This window comes from Astatotilapia calliptera, chromosome 23 (assembly GCF_964374335.1).
Source record: "Astatotilapia calliptera chromosome 23, fAstCal68.1, whole genome shotgun sequence".
In the NCBI taxonomy this organism is placed as follows: Eukaryota; Metazoa; Chordata; class Actinopteri; order Cichliformes; family Cichlidae; genus Astatotilapia; species Astatotilapia calliptera.
In genome coordinates, this window is record NC_137443.1 from 16,776,100 (window position 1) to 16,791,518 (window position 15,419).

Here is a 15,419-nt window from a genome sequence, read left to right on the forward strand (position 1 = left end):
AGTGCACTTGAGCGGTGGCATCAAACTCTCAAGGCAATGTTGAGTAAGTATTGCCATGACACAGGAAAAAGCTGGGATGAAGGGGTCCCTTTTGTATTGTTCGCTATACGTGATGCGAAGCAGGAGTCTTTGGGGTTCAGCCCAGCTACCCTGGTGTTTGGACATGTGCGGGGTCCGCTAAAGGTGCTGAAGGAGAGTTTTCTCAGCGGTTGTGTGCCTAAAACTAATGTGGTGGAGTTTGTAAAAACATGCAAGGACAGGTGGCAACGGGCTACTTTGTTAGCAAAAGAGGCTCTCTGTGTATCCCAGGCAAACATGAAAAAACGATTTGATCAAAAAGCAGTGGAAAGACAGTTCCAGCCTGGGGACAAAGTTCTTGTGTTGTTGCCCATGCCTAATTCTGCCCTCATGGCTCGTTTCTCAGGCCCCTATGTGATAGTGAAAAAAGTGTCCGACACCAACTATATTCTCAACACCCCGGAACTCAGAAGGAAGACTCCCCTATGCCATGTTAACATGTTGAAACCATACCATACCAGAGACACCAGCATGACAGAATCATCAGACACTGCTGGGACGGCTGTCCCCGGTTCAGTCCCTGTTACCCTGCTAAATGTAGAAGTTAAGGGCGATGATGATCTGGGTACCCTTTCTGAGGGACAGCAATGTGGGCAGTTGTCAAATTCTGTTTTTCTAGCTAAGGCCGAGGCCCACTTGTCTCACCTTCCTCCGTCCCAGTGTAAAGATTTACTTGACTTGTTGCACTCCTACCCGTCTCTCTTTAGTGACGTACCCTCACGTACCAATGTTTGTGAGCATGACATTGATGTTGGAGATGCAGCCCCAATCAAGCAGTATGCATACCGTTGCCCCATCGCCAAACGTGAGGTGATGAAAAAGGAAGTTAAGTACTTAGTAGAAAACGGCTTGGCACAACCTAGTTGTAGCCCCTGGAGCTCCCCATGTCTACTAACGCCTAAGTCTGATGGCACACCCCGTTTCTGCACAGATTATCGGAAGGTAAACGCTGTAACGGTCTCTGACTCTTTTCCGCTTCCTCGTATGGAAGACTGCATCGACAGCATCGGCCCTGCCAAATTCATCACCAAACTTGATCTCCTTAAAGGCTACTGGCAGGTGCCTCTCACTTCCAGAGCTTCAGATATTTCTGCATTTGTCACTCCTGACCACTTCATGCAATACACAGTAATGGCCTTTGGCATGAAAAATGCCCCAGCTCTTTCAACGTCTGATGCAGTTGGTGTTGGGAGATGTGCCCCAGTGCAATGTGTATCTAGATGATGTAGTGCTATACACAGACACGTGGGCAGATCATATGTCCCTTCTGAGGACAGTGTTTCAGCGGCTAGCTGAGGCCTCATTGACCCTCAGTCTCGCTAAGTGTGAGTTTGGTAAGGCAACAGTCACTTACCTAGGTAAGCAGGTGGGGTTTGGACAGGTCCGCCCAGTGGAGGCGAAGATTGCTGCGATCCTGGACTACCCGAGTCCAACCACCAGACGGGAACTAAGGCGGTTCCTAGGTATGACCGGATATTACCGGTGTTTCTGTAAGAACTTTTCTGTGGTCGTGACTCCGCTAACCAAACTGTGTAGCCCAAAGGTGCCTTTTGAATGGTCAGTTGAGTGCCAGCATGCCTTTGAGTCAGCAAAATCTCTCCTGTGCAGCACCCCTGTGTTGGCGGCTCCTAACTTCTCTCGACCCTTTATGCTAGAGGTCGATGCCAGTGCCACCGGAGCCGGAGCAGTTCTACTGCAGGATGATGAGGAGGGTGTGTGCCATCCGGTCTGTTATTTCTCTGTGAAGTTCAAACACCATCAGCTGAACTACTCTACCATAGAGAAGGAAGCCTTAGCTCTGCTTCTAGCTCTGCAGCATTTCGAAGTGTATGTGGGCTCCAGCGCTTCCCCGGTGACCGTCTTCACAGATCACAATCCCCTCGTTTTTCTGAACCGGATGTACAACCACAACCAGCGACTGATGCCAGGATTATAATCTGGTGATCATACACAAGAAAGGTACTGACAATATAGTGGCTGATGCACTCTAACGCAGCTCGCGATAAGGTGTTGTTGTTGTTTTGGTAGAGCTTTAATGTAAGGGGGGGGGGGGGATGTTACATCCTTTGAGGCTGTGGGAGTGTGTGGGTGGGGTGTTTGCCCGCTCTCCCCGCCTCCTCTTCTCTTGCCACTCCTACCCCCTCTGTCTCTCTCACTCTCCTCTCTCCCCAGGACACAGCTGCTTTTGATTAGCCTCGTTTGCCACCTGACTCCAGTCAGCAATCACCTCTGAGGCTATTTAAACTGGGGATGAGCTGTGAGCAGGGTGGATTTTTCCCTCTGTGGCTCGACACGTTTTTGTGCTACGTTTTGGACAGACAGCCTCCTTCTGACTAGTGAGTAGATGGGCTTGTGGGCCCTGAGAGTGTCTCCCCGTGGTGAGGAGTAGGGTAGGAAGTGTGGGAAGTGCCTCCCTTTTTTGTTTAGTAGTCTTCTTGTCTTTTGTTGCTGCGAGTGTTTCCTTTGTTTCTTTGGCATTATTGGTAAAACGGCGTTGCCGGCTCTTTAAGTTAATGTCGTTTGTAATAAACCTATATCATTTGTAATAAAGCTAAATTAATACAGAACAACTCTGTCTGTTTTCCTTTTCATTCTGATTCTGGACTCATTTGTTACTGGTCCCCTCACTCACATGCCTAGACTTCTTCGGGGGGAACGTAACAATGCCAGAAACAAAAAGTAGAAGCTTAGTGATGTGTAGTGCAGTGATGTGATGCTTAACTGTCCCTGTTTCTGCTGGCTGCTCTCATGCTGTCTATGCTAAATGCTAGCAAAGTCAAGTAAATGTGTAAACCAACCACTAGCTTCCTAATACAAGCCAATGGAAAGTGACAGCAGCATTTCAGCCGTGAGAAATGCTTTGCATTGATTTTATTAATGAATTAATAAGCACGTACACACATTTTTCTTCCCCTGAATCTATGCATGTGATGCTATGGTAAGTGCAAACTGTACCACAGTGCTGGGAAGAGGTTGCGCCAGATGCCCTTCCTGATACAACCTCAAAGGGGGCGGGGAGAAGCACTTGACAGCACCCAAAAGTTCAGCCCTCTGAGTGTGAAGCATTGAACAGTTGCTGAGAAGTAATCATTTAGCTAAACCAGCATAACTTCTTAAGAAACACAGGAAAGATCAGGGTTGTAGCCTGAGTGAAATTTATATTTTGTAAGTTTAGGCTTTGTAAATAAAACTGACATGATTTGACTTGACAGATGGTCACACATAAAGAGCTAAAAAAAAATTAATCTCAAATTTTCCTTTCCCAGTCAGCATCACCCTGGGGGCCTGCAAGGGCCCATGTGATGTAAACTGAATCATTTGCCCCTGAGGCTCCTGACTGGCTAAAATTTCTGAGCATGTTTGAATCCGTAGAATGCAAAGTCATAAAATGTACCAGAAACACAACTACAGGCATAGTTGCAGTCTATTCCTTCATCTCCTACATTTAGCTTTTAAGAATATTAGTGCTTTAAATTGCCTGTGCAATATTGTGGAATGCCAAGAATGTCACACGTTATCTTTTTGTCTACTGTCAAGCTGAGATAATAATCTGTTCTTTAGGTCCTCCTCTTTTGATGAAAGTTAACAAAGTAACATCCCTAATCAAGTGTAGAATCTGATATATTTGCTAAGTATATTTTAAAACATCTTGGTTTTTTAACCTTTTCCTTTAAGTTCTGTTTTTTTTTTACCTCTTTTGAGACTTATTTAACGATTGTTTCATTTTGTTTTCTTTCACACCACGTGCTCATTAGGTGCTCACCTGATCATCCTATATGAAGCATATAGAATAACGTCAAAGTCAACCAGAAGGTTATAAACATCAAGCCTTTCTTTGTTTGGTGATCCACCATTGCTGTTAGTGTAACAATGCTGCAGTCTGCTGTTCGTTACAGATATACACAAAGAGTCACAAAGGACAGAATACCAAGAAGAAAATAGATCCAAATGAGAATCAGACTCTTCATTGTGTTTCACATCTGACTGTGTATCTGTTTGTGTGTGATTTGTCTGGTCATTCATTAGTAGTCACTCACCAGCCTGCTATATCTAACTGCATCTAACAAAACAGAAAGTGCTGCTCTCCATTAAGATCCTCTTATCCCTGCCATCCACTAAATCAGCCCCCTCCCAACAGACTTCCCGACTTTGATGACATTGCTTCAAAGCAGTTTCACTTTCACTTTACTTTTTAATGGAATAAGAAGAGGTGAAAAAAAGAAAGTGATGGGCATTTATGTCACGTTTAAAGGGAGGTATTAGCCTGCAACAAAAATTAACTGGCCTGTTTCTCTGAAATAAAACTACTGGGCTTCTAAATGGGAAATTGCACCTCTTTGACATTGAACAAAAATAAATACTTTATTGGATTCTCTATAATTTTCTTGTCTCTGACTTTGACAAATGCATTTAAAAATGAAGACTCATCACCAGCATCTGCAAAGCACACTCGATGCGAAACAATTGGCTTTGTCAAAATTGTGTTTTGTGACAAGACAAAAGTGTGAATCTTTAAATTGCTGGTGTCAAAGAAATAGACAGATGATTATTAAGCTGATTGTCTCTTACGTATGTAAAATGACAAGTCATTCCATGTTCTATAATTTCATCTTAGCATATTCACATAAAAGGCATGACCCTATTGAGTCATTTGAATGTGTTAATATTTACCATGATTTTAACTGCATGGTAAATGAACAAATTCACACCACCCTTTTCCTCAGACCAGTGACAGCTTAATGACAGCCTGATTAAAATCAACATGTTAATTAGCTGTCTGAGACTTACGGACTCTCTAGTTTCCCAGCTTGAGTCAGTCCAATCAAGGTGCGACAGTCATCCACCTTAAAACTTTGAAAGAAATGCCATTCCAGGAAAACCAACAGTAATTTTGCATGACCATGCTATATAATGATGGAAATTGGACTAAAGTGAGTATTACTGTTCTATTACTATTACTTCAATTACTGTTTTCCACTGTGACCTTTACAATAAGGCTATTTTAGGAGGATGATCTGATATCGTCGTGTTGATGTTGATCCTGGAACAACATAGCAAATGTTGTTCCAGGATCAACATTGCAAGTGACCAATCACATTGTTGTGACGTTATTCTTTGGCGCGCCAAGCCATTAGTGCATTTATGAAATTCCAATGTTGCAAGGACAATATCAATTCTGCTTAGCGTTTATTAAAAGGTTAGGGTCAGGGTACGTTGATCGTCTGACAGAGGCGGTTTCTCGCAGATTAAGTACAGTTTTTTGTTTTATGGCGGTTTTTCCCGAAGTCGCAAAAGTATGACGTCACAACATTCTGATTGATGCAATGTTGATCCTGGAACAACATTTACTATGTTGATCTGGGAACAACACCAACACGACGATATCAGATCGTGCATTTTAGGAATCACAAAAATTAGATACCAACAATTAACTAATTTATAAACAAAATACAACCATTTCCAAAAATTAGCACTAAGTAATTTTACCACAAAGATATATATCTAAAACATAAATGCCTCTGCAAAGCAATACAAGTCAATTCAAGGCTCAGTAATACAAGACTCACTGTTCCCAGGAACTATTATCAGTTAGCCTGCAGTATTTCATAAAGGGACCCAAAAATCTGCATTGTGTTTCCTGTTTATGCAGTGATGAATTCTTAAATGGCACTATAGAGCAGGTACAGGTGTTTAGGAGAGATAAGAAACCCACCTCCCTACTAGCACCTCCACTTCCTCCACCAAACCTGACACTCTTAAAGGGCTTTAACCACTACAAGAAAATGGTGATAGTTATTTCCTTGTGCCAGCCTGTCAGTCATTCTCCATTTCATATTTAAACCACAGACATTTTGTGAGATGAAGAATGATGAAGGGATGTAGGGCGGAGGGCTCAGCTTCTTAGACTGGATATGACAACAAAAAGCACGAGCAGATGATCCAGGTGTATAATTATCACGTCAAAACCAGAAAGTGATAAAGCTGGAGCAAAAATGTAGACGTATGAACACAGACTGGGTAACACTCCATTGAAAAATGAGTTTCTTCCTTTAGGTCAAAACAAATTTTAAAACGTATAAACACTCTGCCTCCTTTACTGTTTTGTAAAATTACTATAACATTTTTTTTTTCTGTTAACATGAGATCTACATGTTGAAAAAAGACCAGAGGGGGAATTTTCACAGCTACATATTTTAGCTCAAGATTCTGTTTTAAAAGACTAAAAGATTTCATATGATATTAGGCAGGTTATTATTATTATCATCATTATTATTATTATTGTTACTGACTTAGAGGGTCTGGACTACCTGGACTTTTGTTTGCTAATAAAAAAAAAGTCTAGTTAGAAGTAATTAAGCAAGCAACCCTACAAGTAACAATACATTAGTGGGTGCTACTTAACCTAACAAACCATTAAAAAAAGATAGCATTCTTTTGACAGTACAAATTAAGTTTTAAACTATTTATTTAGTAAGTCCTATATTTCAAATGTTTCTATCAAAGCTTGATGACTTGGAACACCAGTGTGCTAGATAAGGCAAGGTTTAGCCAAACAAGACTCAGTTAAAGACCCTAAACGTGGAGTCTCAGGCACTTCTCACACCCACAAAGCCAGTAAATGAAACTAAAAGCAGCACCAGGACCAAAGGATACGTTTATAGTAAATTCACAGAATAATTCATCTCAACTCTCAGTTGCTTGTTACCTTTTTTTCCCTTCATGCATCAGACTAAACTTTGATATAGTGTTATTATAATAAATACATTAATTTTCATAATCATTTATTTATGTCAGTATTTTCCAACAATACTTAATTTACCCTGACATGTTTATTATCAATTAGCATGACACCAGAGTAACTCTGAATGTCACATTGGCACAAACATGATTTTTCTTCTGACCTTATTTTGCCACATTTTTTCCAGCTTCCACGCACATACACAATATGTGAAACACATAGAACCTCACGATTTGTACCCCCATATAGTATCACCTCTCAGAGGACACAGACATTGTTAAACTTAGGCAGGAAATTAGTTTTGCGACATAATGTATGACACACAGCAGTCGACAGCCCTCCCTGATCGCCCTGCCCTTCAAAACTGATGGATACTAATATGCCACTACATGAAAATGTGTCATGGCAGAAACAAATGGAAACGCAAAAATACAAAAAGATCGAGAGAGGAAATGGAGCAAAAATGACCCTCAAATCTATCAGAAGAGGTTCAAAAGGCAGAAACAATGTTTCTAAAAATGCCTGATCTTCTCATGCCTTGTACCTATACACTGACATCAACCTCTGCTAGGAGAATAACCTCTTTGTCAGAGAATGCGCTCTGTGAACACGCAAAGAAAATGAATTTAAGTCATTGTTTCTTTCTCTCCTGTCCGTTTTCTTTCCCCATAGTTTCAGACACCCAGCAGTCACTGAAAGGAAAAAAAAGGGGTTTTCCTATTTCTGCCTCCAAAGACACTTTAGGGTCCTGGACATGAGTGCATTGTTCAGTGGAGCAAGGCATGTCCTGCTGCAAATGAAGACCAAAATCCATCCTCCAGGCTGAATTATTAACAACACACATACCCAAGAATCTCACTGTCCACAAGAGAGAAGAGGGGTGGAACAAAGAGAGGAGTAGGGAAGACTAATGGAGGAAGGAAGAGAAAGGGGTAAAGAGAATACAAGATTGGTTGGCTCAATGCTTGGCCCTTTTCTGTACTTCAGAGGAGTATATAGAGGCCCACGCTTAGCAGAAAGGTCAACCAACAACTGGAATGCCCAACAGGTCCTCAGACCCAGTGGAACAACCTATTTTCACGTTTGAACGTGTTCAGTATTATTAGGTCATTAGGTATTTTAACATGCTGTGTTCTTCTTTAGCACTTTTTTTTAATGCAGGGTAATCCAAAACACTTTAATATCCTTCATGCTAAGACTATATAGCACTTTTCTACTCTACCTAAGCATTCATAATTAAACATTTGGTTTCAAAAACAAAACAACTCAAATTATTCAAAAAATAAACGACTATTTTTGTGTACATTAAAGTTAAATTAGTGTTTGATGGAAAAAAAATTTTTTTAAAAATCATCTCTGTCCACAGACTCATATGAAGATTAATATTGCATGAGAATTAAGCTACTGGCATTTTGAACATAGCCATCAAACAACCTCTGCTAATATTTGGGCCTTCATATCAGGTTTTATATTTCAGCTTGCTTAATGAAATTTGCATGTACTACACATGCAATCAGCAAGTTAGAGAAAACAGTCAAATAATCCTAAGGACAAAAGAAAACACACACACATATGGATACACACACAAAAATGGAGCAGACCGCTTTCTGCATCCACCCGCTGTGAATTATGACACTTTAAATGGTCAAGTAATACTACAGTGGTGACAGTGAACCAGTTTCATAATATTAAAATAAAGTGCACTTCATTTTGTCCTGAGGCAGAGCAATGAAATAAAAATAAAACCCAACAACTGTGAGAAATTCTGTTGGGAATAAAAGAATCTTTGTAAAAGTAAAACATGGCTATTATTATCATTATGTAAGCATTTAGTGTAATAAACTCTCCTTCCATTCTTGAAGCTCTGTTTTGCAACAAAATCGATTCATCAAAAACCCACAACAGTCTTTATTTCTAGTTAAGTGTGTTACATTATTATAAACTCTTGTATCTCTATTAGGATCTGGTAGAAACATAATTTTTGTATTTTCAGTAATCCTATTGGTCAGCAGTTAGGCTACTGACTGGCTTTGATAACAGTCGATTTGCTCTGGATTCAGAATAAGTGACCAGAGGGATAAATTGGATAAATTCAGGTTAAAAGTGAGACAGTTCACTGATACCTGAAAACGGGAGGTTCAAAGAGATACCGTGATAAAATCAAAGTAGCAAAACAAGTGTTTACTTTGGCATTACCTTTCACTTTAGATGTTCATCCTCTTTATAGTTCAAACATCGCGTTTGATAAAAACAGAATGACTCTTCTTGCTTTCCTTTGCTTCTCTTCTTCATTTTTTGGAATGTTTCCATGTACTAATTTTGTTGACTGCAAACAGTCGATGCATTTCAAGTTATTTCTTCCTTCTGGATCTAAAGAAGGTTCCTTTTTCTGCTTCTATATCAAACTATAAACAGTCTGCCTATCTTGTGTTGTTTTAGAAATATGTTCCCACAATGGGAGCAGTAGTAAGAGAACACTTAAGGTGGCCACTTTTCCAGGCAGCACAGTGGGGACATAACAAAGGCGGCTGTGGGAGTCAATAAAGAGGCCAGGAATAGCAAGAAGATATCTCTGAGAGAAGTAAAGAATCCTGAAGAGAATAACAAATGAAAAGAAGGCCTTTTTTTTCTGGTTTGGTTTCTTTTTTGTTCAGTCTGTGGAAGACTTCAAAATTTCTGAAAAAACAACATTGATCCCTGAAGTGACCTGGCATTGTCCATTATATTTCTGGTGTATTTGATTGCTATTGTTTACACTGTATTAAAAAAAATAACATTGAAAGACCTTTCTTAAACTTAGACAAAAGCACATTTTTTATTTGTTCTTTTTTTTTTGAGGTATTTCCGTTGATGAGCTGAGATCTTAGACCTTTACTTGTAAGACAAAGCATTGTGTAAAGCAAAGTGTGCTGGGCTGTGTCTCAAGCAACAGCGGCTATAAATTACCAAAGACACATGCTTAACTTCTATCCTGATACTCTTTCAGTCTATCCAGTTTTGGAGAAGTGACCCATTACTCATCACCACACTCTATCTACTCTATCTTAAATCTGATGCTTGCGCATCAGATATAGTACTCATCAGTTCATATTCTTTTACAAAGTTCTTTTTGGTTTGTCCTCTCTATTATGTTGTTCACTTTTTCCTGTTAATAACACATGTGCTGCTCAAATGCTATGTACTGATTTCTGTGAAGATATCAAGCCACTGGAAAATCGCTGGTCAAAGAATTGCCTCTTATGTCTCCAAATATGCTAGGTCTGCTGCCCACTATTCTTCTATTGTGCCTGGTTTTGTAACATTACATGTTTAATTTGCTTTGCATTCCAATGTTAGCTGTCATGTTATGGTTGTGCATGTGCTTGTGTTGAAGTTATGTTATTGCGTTGAATTTTTGTCAAATGTTTGCTGCATGCTTGCATTTTGGTATTTCTTTAGTTTGGTAAATGGCCTGTATTTGTATAGCGCTTTCCTAGTCCCTAAGGACCCCAAAGCGCTTTACACAACCAGTCATCGACCCATTCACACACTGGTGATGGCAAGCTACATTGTAGCCACAGCCACCCTGGGGCGTACTGAGGCTGCCAGACACTGGCGCCACCGGGCCCTCTGACCACCACAAGTGAAGTGTCTTGTCCAAGAGTGTCCAAGCCGGGGCTCGAACCGGCAACCTTCCGATTACAAGGCGAACTCCCAACTCTTGAGCCATGATCGCCCCACAAATGGTCCCAAATTAAAGGCTGCTGAGTGAAATTACGATCACTTGTTTGCACTAATATTATGATTTTGTGTGTTTTGCATAAGCAACTAATCTCTGTGGTCTCTAAAGTTTATAGACTGTATAAAAACAGTAGCCACCAGGACATCACCTGCTGCGTGTGAACATTGAATCTTCAACATTAGCAGCAATATTAAAATAACTTTTGTTGAGTATTCCTAATTTATCTGCTAATGCTAGCGAGCTAGCTTAGTAAGCAAGCTACATTCATAAACAGTATGAATGCAATAAAAGACACACATTGGCTAGTTAGCGCTAATTAAGAAAATGCTAAAATTCCGTTCACCAAAACTGAAGGACAAGCCTCTTCAATTCAATTCAATTTTATTTATACAGCACCAAATAACAACAACAGTCACCTCAATGTGCTTTATATTGTAAGGTAGACCCTACAATAATACAGTACTTCCTGGAAGGTTTGTACTACAAAGTAAGCCATAGTATTTATTAGACAGTCCATTAAAAAATGTTCCAAACTACAACAGCACACATACACAGTAAGTGTGTTCAGTGTATGACAATACAACATCTAAATGTCCATATTGTTTGTTGTTTGCATCAGACCTTAAACATATTATTTAATGCAAAGATGGACATTTTAACATGGGACTCTGTTACAACCAGCTGCATGGTACCTACAGATGTTTTTGCCACTTGCATACATATTTCAGCTCAGGAGGTTGCCCATTGCCAGAATCAGCAAAATACCGAAATTTGCACTTACTACGACTTTAATATTCCCTCAGACCAACATTTCATTGGTGGGACGTTTTTCTCAATGGGAAAAGAGCTACATAATAGTAATTTAAAATTTTAAAACAAAAAAGAGTGATTCACTTATGTAAAAAAAACAAAAACAAACTAAATAGTAGTAGTAAACTAAATAGCATTAAATAAGTATATTAAACAATTATCAACATTTCTTGCAATATAAACTGTAATTTTTAGTGCATATACAAATTTTGTAATGAGCTAGCAGAACCCAATATAAAGCTCTGCTTTATAAGTTTCATTCTTGAATCAAACTACATTGTAGCATCACACTCAAAAAGAACAACAGCTGTTCTATACAATGTTCTGCATATTCTTGACCAGAATTCAGAAGCCCTGCCAACACCACCGCCACCAAACACACACACAGACAGAAACATCTTCCTCCACTATTTACCAATTTAACAACATAAATTGGATCAGATGAAAACATAGCGTTTGTGCTCCCTGCCTGCACCCTACATGGACGCCATTTTCTTTCTGCCTGAAGATTTGTAAAATATTGTTACTACTATAGTTTTAAAAATATCTACAATGTTACATAAAACTATTTAATATTTGCTGAAAATGACACATGGTGGATGAATTTTTCAAACCATTCCTAAGATGTTTAGATGCATTTTAATCTGGCCCTCTTAGCTACTGTAACGCCAGTATTGAGGAGTTCCTTGTTACTTGTCAGCATGAGGCGAGAGATGTTCCTCTATATCTCTTGCCAAAGTGTGTTTGTGATAGGATACCCTGTTACTTTCCTTTAAAGTCTTGCCTTCCTATCCACTGGCATTTTTCATGAGATAATGCAGTGCAGAATTATACAGTATATGGACATTACACCTAGGATACTGGGCATTTGTTCTGTCTTAGTTACAAGTGCCACTAATCTGGTTTAATGATAGGCCACATGTTGGGGAGTAAGAGGCATACAGATGGTGAGAGCCAAGCAGAGAGGCATCATTTACATGCATACACCCTCCCGCTAATTACATTATACTACAACTTGACAAGTATGCCATGATGATGGATAAATGTTTTCTCCTTGTTAACACCTTGTGACAAAATGCTTGTGAAGTATATGTCTGTATTTATTTGATCATAAAGTACTGCAAGTTATTAAGTTATTCCTGTAAGACATATTAGAGCTTTTTCTCTTTATGATTAAAATGCAGAAATATGCATTAGCTCAGCTCACACTGCCATTTATAGCAACAGCATAGCTTTACATTCATTTTCATTAGGTTTTCAAATACAAATGACTTAAAAAAAAGTGCTTCACCTGTCTCAGGTCTCTTTCCTGTGAATTTCTTTGTTTCTGTAACTCCCCTGCACTCTCCTTGATATGGGAAAAGCATATTGAAGGAGCGTCTCTTGTTGTCATGCCATCCTACTTGGTAACAAAGTGTTGGCTTGAATGGGCTGACAGGTCGTGAAAATTTCATCAGCATGAGAAATGCCTGTTTTCCCCTCAACTTTCTGTTTACTGCTATCAATAATTTGTGAACAACAAACAGCAGATGTCTCACCCCCACCCAACAAAAGCTCTGTAGTTGTCTGTGCGTGCGTGTGCATGTGCCGCAACTTGTATGTGGGTACTTGTTTGAGCATCAGCAAGAGCTTGTGTGTGTGTGTGTTCATAAAACAGATGTTCCCTACTGCTGGAAGCAGTCAAAGATGGACTTTGAACACTGGAGCTAATTGTGAATTAATCAATCTATTACCATAGAGATGGAAGGAAAAAAGACAAGTACCAGTACCAGCTACAGGCAGGTTGCCAGCATAGTACTAGTAACTATATTATGGACAGGTTGACATCTGATTCCTTGACTATTTTTTAATATATTGAGGAATAATAACTGAATAACTGAAACACAAAGTATAAGAAGTTCTTATTTAATAAGAAGTTCTTGCCAAAATTAATGAATTTTATGCTGATAAAAGGGCAATGCTTAAAAAATGAGAATGTACTCACAAGTGCTGGAGTTGTTGTTGCTCTCAAGTGCTGCAGTAGGAGTACTGCTGAACACAAAGCACACAGGAAAGTTCTGTAAAAGAAAACAGGCAAAGGAAAATGTGTCTTTATTTAAAAAAAAAAAGAAAAGTTTACAACTAATGTTATATGATGGCATGTATGGATTTTCTCTTAAAACCAGCTATGTAGCTACATCGCTATACCTAAAGCAAATAAAGTATGTAAATATGTTCTGAAGTTTGAAAGACAATGTTTCAAACCTGGGAAACCAAAAGATCTGACAAGAATCACTTTGTTGTGACTCAAATCCCAAGGCTTCGTTAACACATCACATGTTCAACAATCAGGCATATCAGATATGTGTTCTCAAAGCAGATTTTAAGGATGGACTGGCCTTCTCTATATAAATACTTCTATATGGTCAGATCAAATGATGTATCCAGACATCATATAAGTATTTGAATGGGTTGCTGTGGTAATGACATAGGTGTCAGTAACATGCTCCCAGATATTCCTTGATAAATTGCCTTGTTATGGTAGGTTAATTTCAGATTTTCTTGTTTTGAAGTCTCCCCGAAGACGGTGAGCAAAATATTTTGCTGTCGGGCCATTTGCTGTTTGTCTGCTCGCTGCTAATAGAGGCAACTAAGAGTTAAAAGCATATAAATTGTATTCTTTTTATATTGCATACACTTCCTTTGTACTTTGCACACTCAGTGCAGACTGAATGGTAAGGTCATGACAGATATAGTGTAGGTAAGTATTTGTCTCCTTGGTAGAACAATTGCTTAATCCACTGGCCACATCAGTTGGTGGTGGAGCAGAGCAGCTTATACTGTAGCACCAATTCCTGACCCGTGACACCCACACGATGGTGCAGGTGTTGATTACACAACATGTGGCCATCTGTGGAAAAAGTACATGCAATTACACTGCACTCTTTCCACAAACACACACACACACACACAGGCATTTATGTATGCACACACAGCACTAGGCCTGCATGTGATGACATAAAATGCACGCACACACACACACACACACACACACACACACACACACACACACACACACACACACACACACACACAGGCACACCCTGCAGGAACTCAAGGTATCAAAACATCTACTGCTGAGTCCACAGACAGACTAATACATCAGGTGTCAGGGGTCCTGGCCTCTGCAGCAGGACTGAGACAAGATGGAAGAATACTAACAATGAACAAAGGAAATGAAAGAGAGCAAAGATTTCACAATATCATGTATGCACCAGTGCAAAGTTTTCTACTTTTCTACACGTCTGATTGGTGCTCTATCACTGTTAACTCACCACAGCACAACATGACTTGAGCTATTCGTCAAGTTAAGTAAAAACAGCAAGAAAGTCCCCAGGGAGGTTTACATTTGACATTATTTTAGAGGAACTGTTATAGTTTGTGGCATTTGAGTGGAAGACAGGGATTTTGATGAAGCTGTAGGCCAAGACAGAGTGAAGAGAGAGCAAGAAAAGAAATACAAAACATCTGGGTGTCCTGCTGGGCAGATTTTGGAGGTCTGAAACATAAACATGAGAATCCATCTTTAAGTCACGAGGCAAGAAGACACACCTTTAGGCCTTTCCTCTTTGTGCATAAAGTGCAGCTCAGTTGGGTTTTGTGACAGCTTGTCAGCTTGTCTAATATCCTCTTCCTCCTCGTGGCAGGTCTTTTCAACACCAGCAAGGTGAGATTGTCTGGTTTTACAGGGCCACTTCTCAATTTTAAGAGAAATCTCAATTTTCCACCTGTCAGAATCTATTAGCTATCTATTTGTTTTTGATGTCATTTTTTTCTCACAATTTCTCACATTTTCATGCACAGTATAAGTGCAAGTACAAGTATATCTGTGCGTTCTTGTGTGAATTTGTGTGTGTCTGTGTTCATGTGCATGTCAGCCAATAAAGTTCATGAATCCAGTGTGTGTGTGTGTGTGTGTGTGTGTGTGTGTGTGTGTGTGTGTGTGTGTGTGTGTGTGTGTGTGTGTGTGTGTGTGTGAAAGAGATAAAGAGAGTCCCTATATAAACTACACAATCAAGTACCAGTTTGGCA

General features: G+C 39.6%; 1 protein-coding gene across 1 annotated transcript in view; it reads right to left on the reverse strand.

Moving 5' to 3' along the window:
- The window catches only part of naaladl2 (N-acetylated alpha-linked acidic dipeptidase like 2), a 480,620-nt gene that overhangs the window by 429,055 nt on the left and 36,146 nt on the right, over window positions 1-15,419 (reverse strand). Inside the window, exon 2 of the mRNA XM_080297617.1 lies at window positions 13,333-13,405. The gene's annotated coding sequence lies outside the window, so the exon portion shown is untranslated. The remainder of the gene's footprint in view (window positions 1-13,332; window positions 13,406-15,419) is intronic.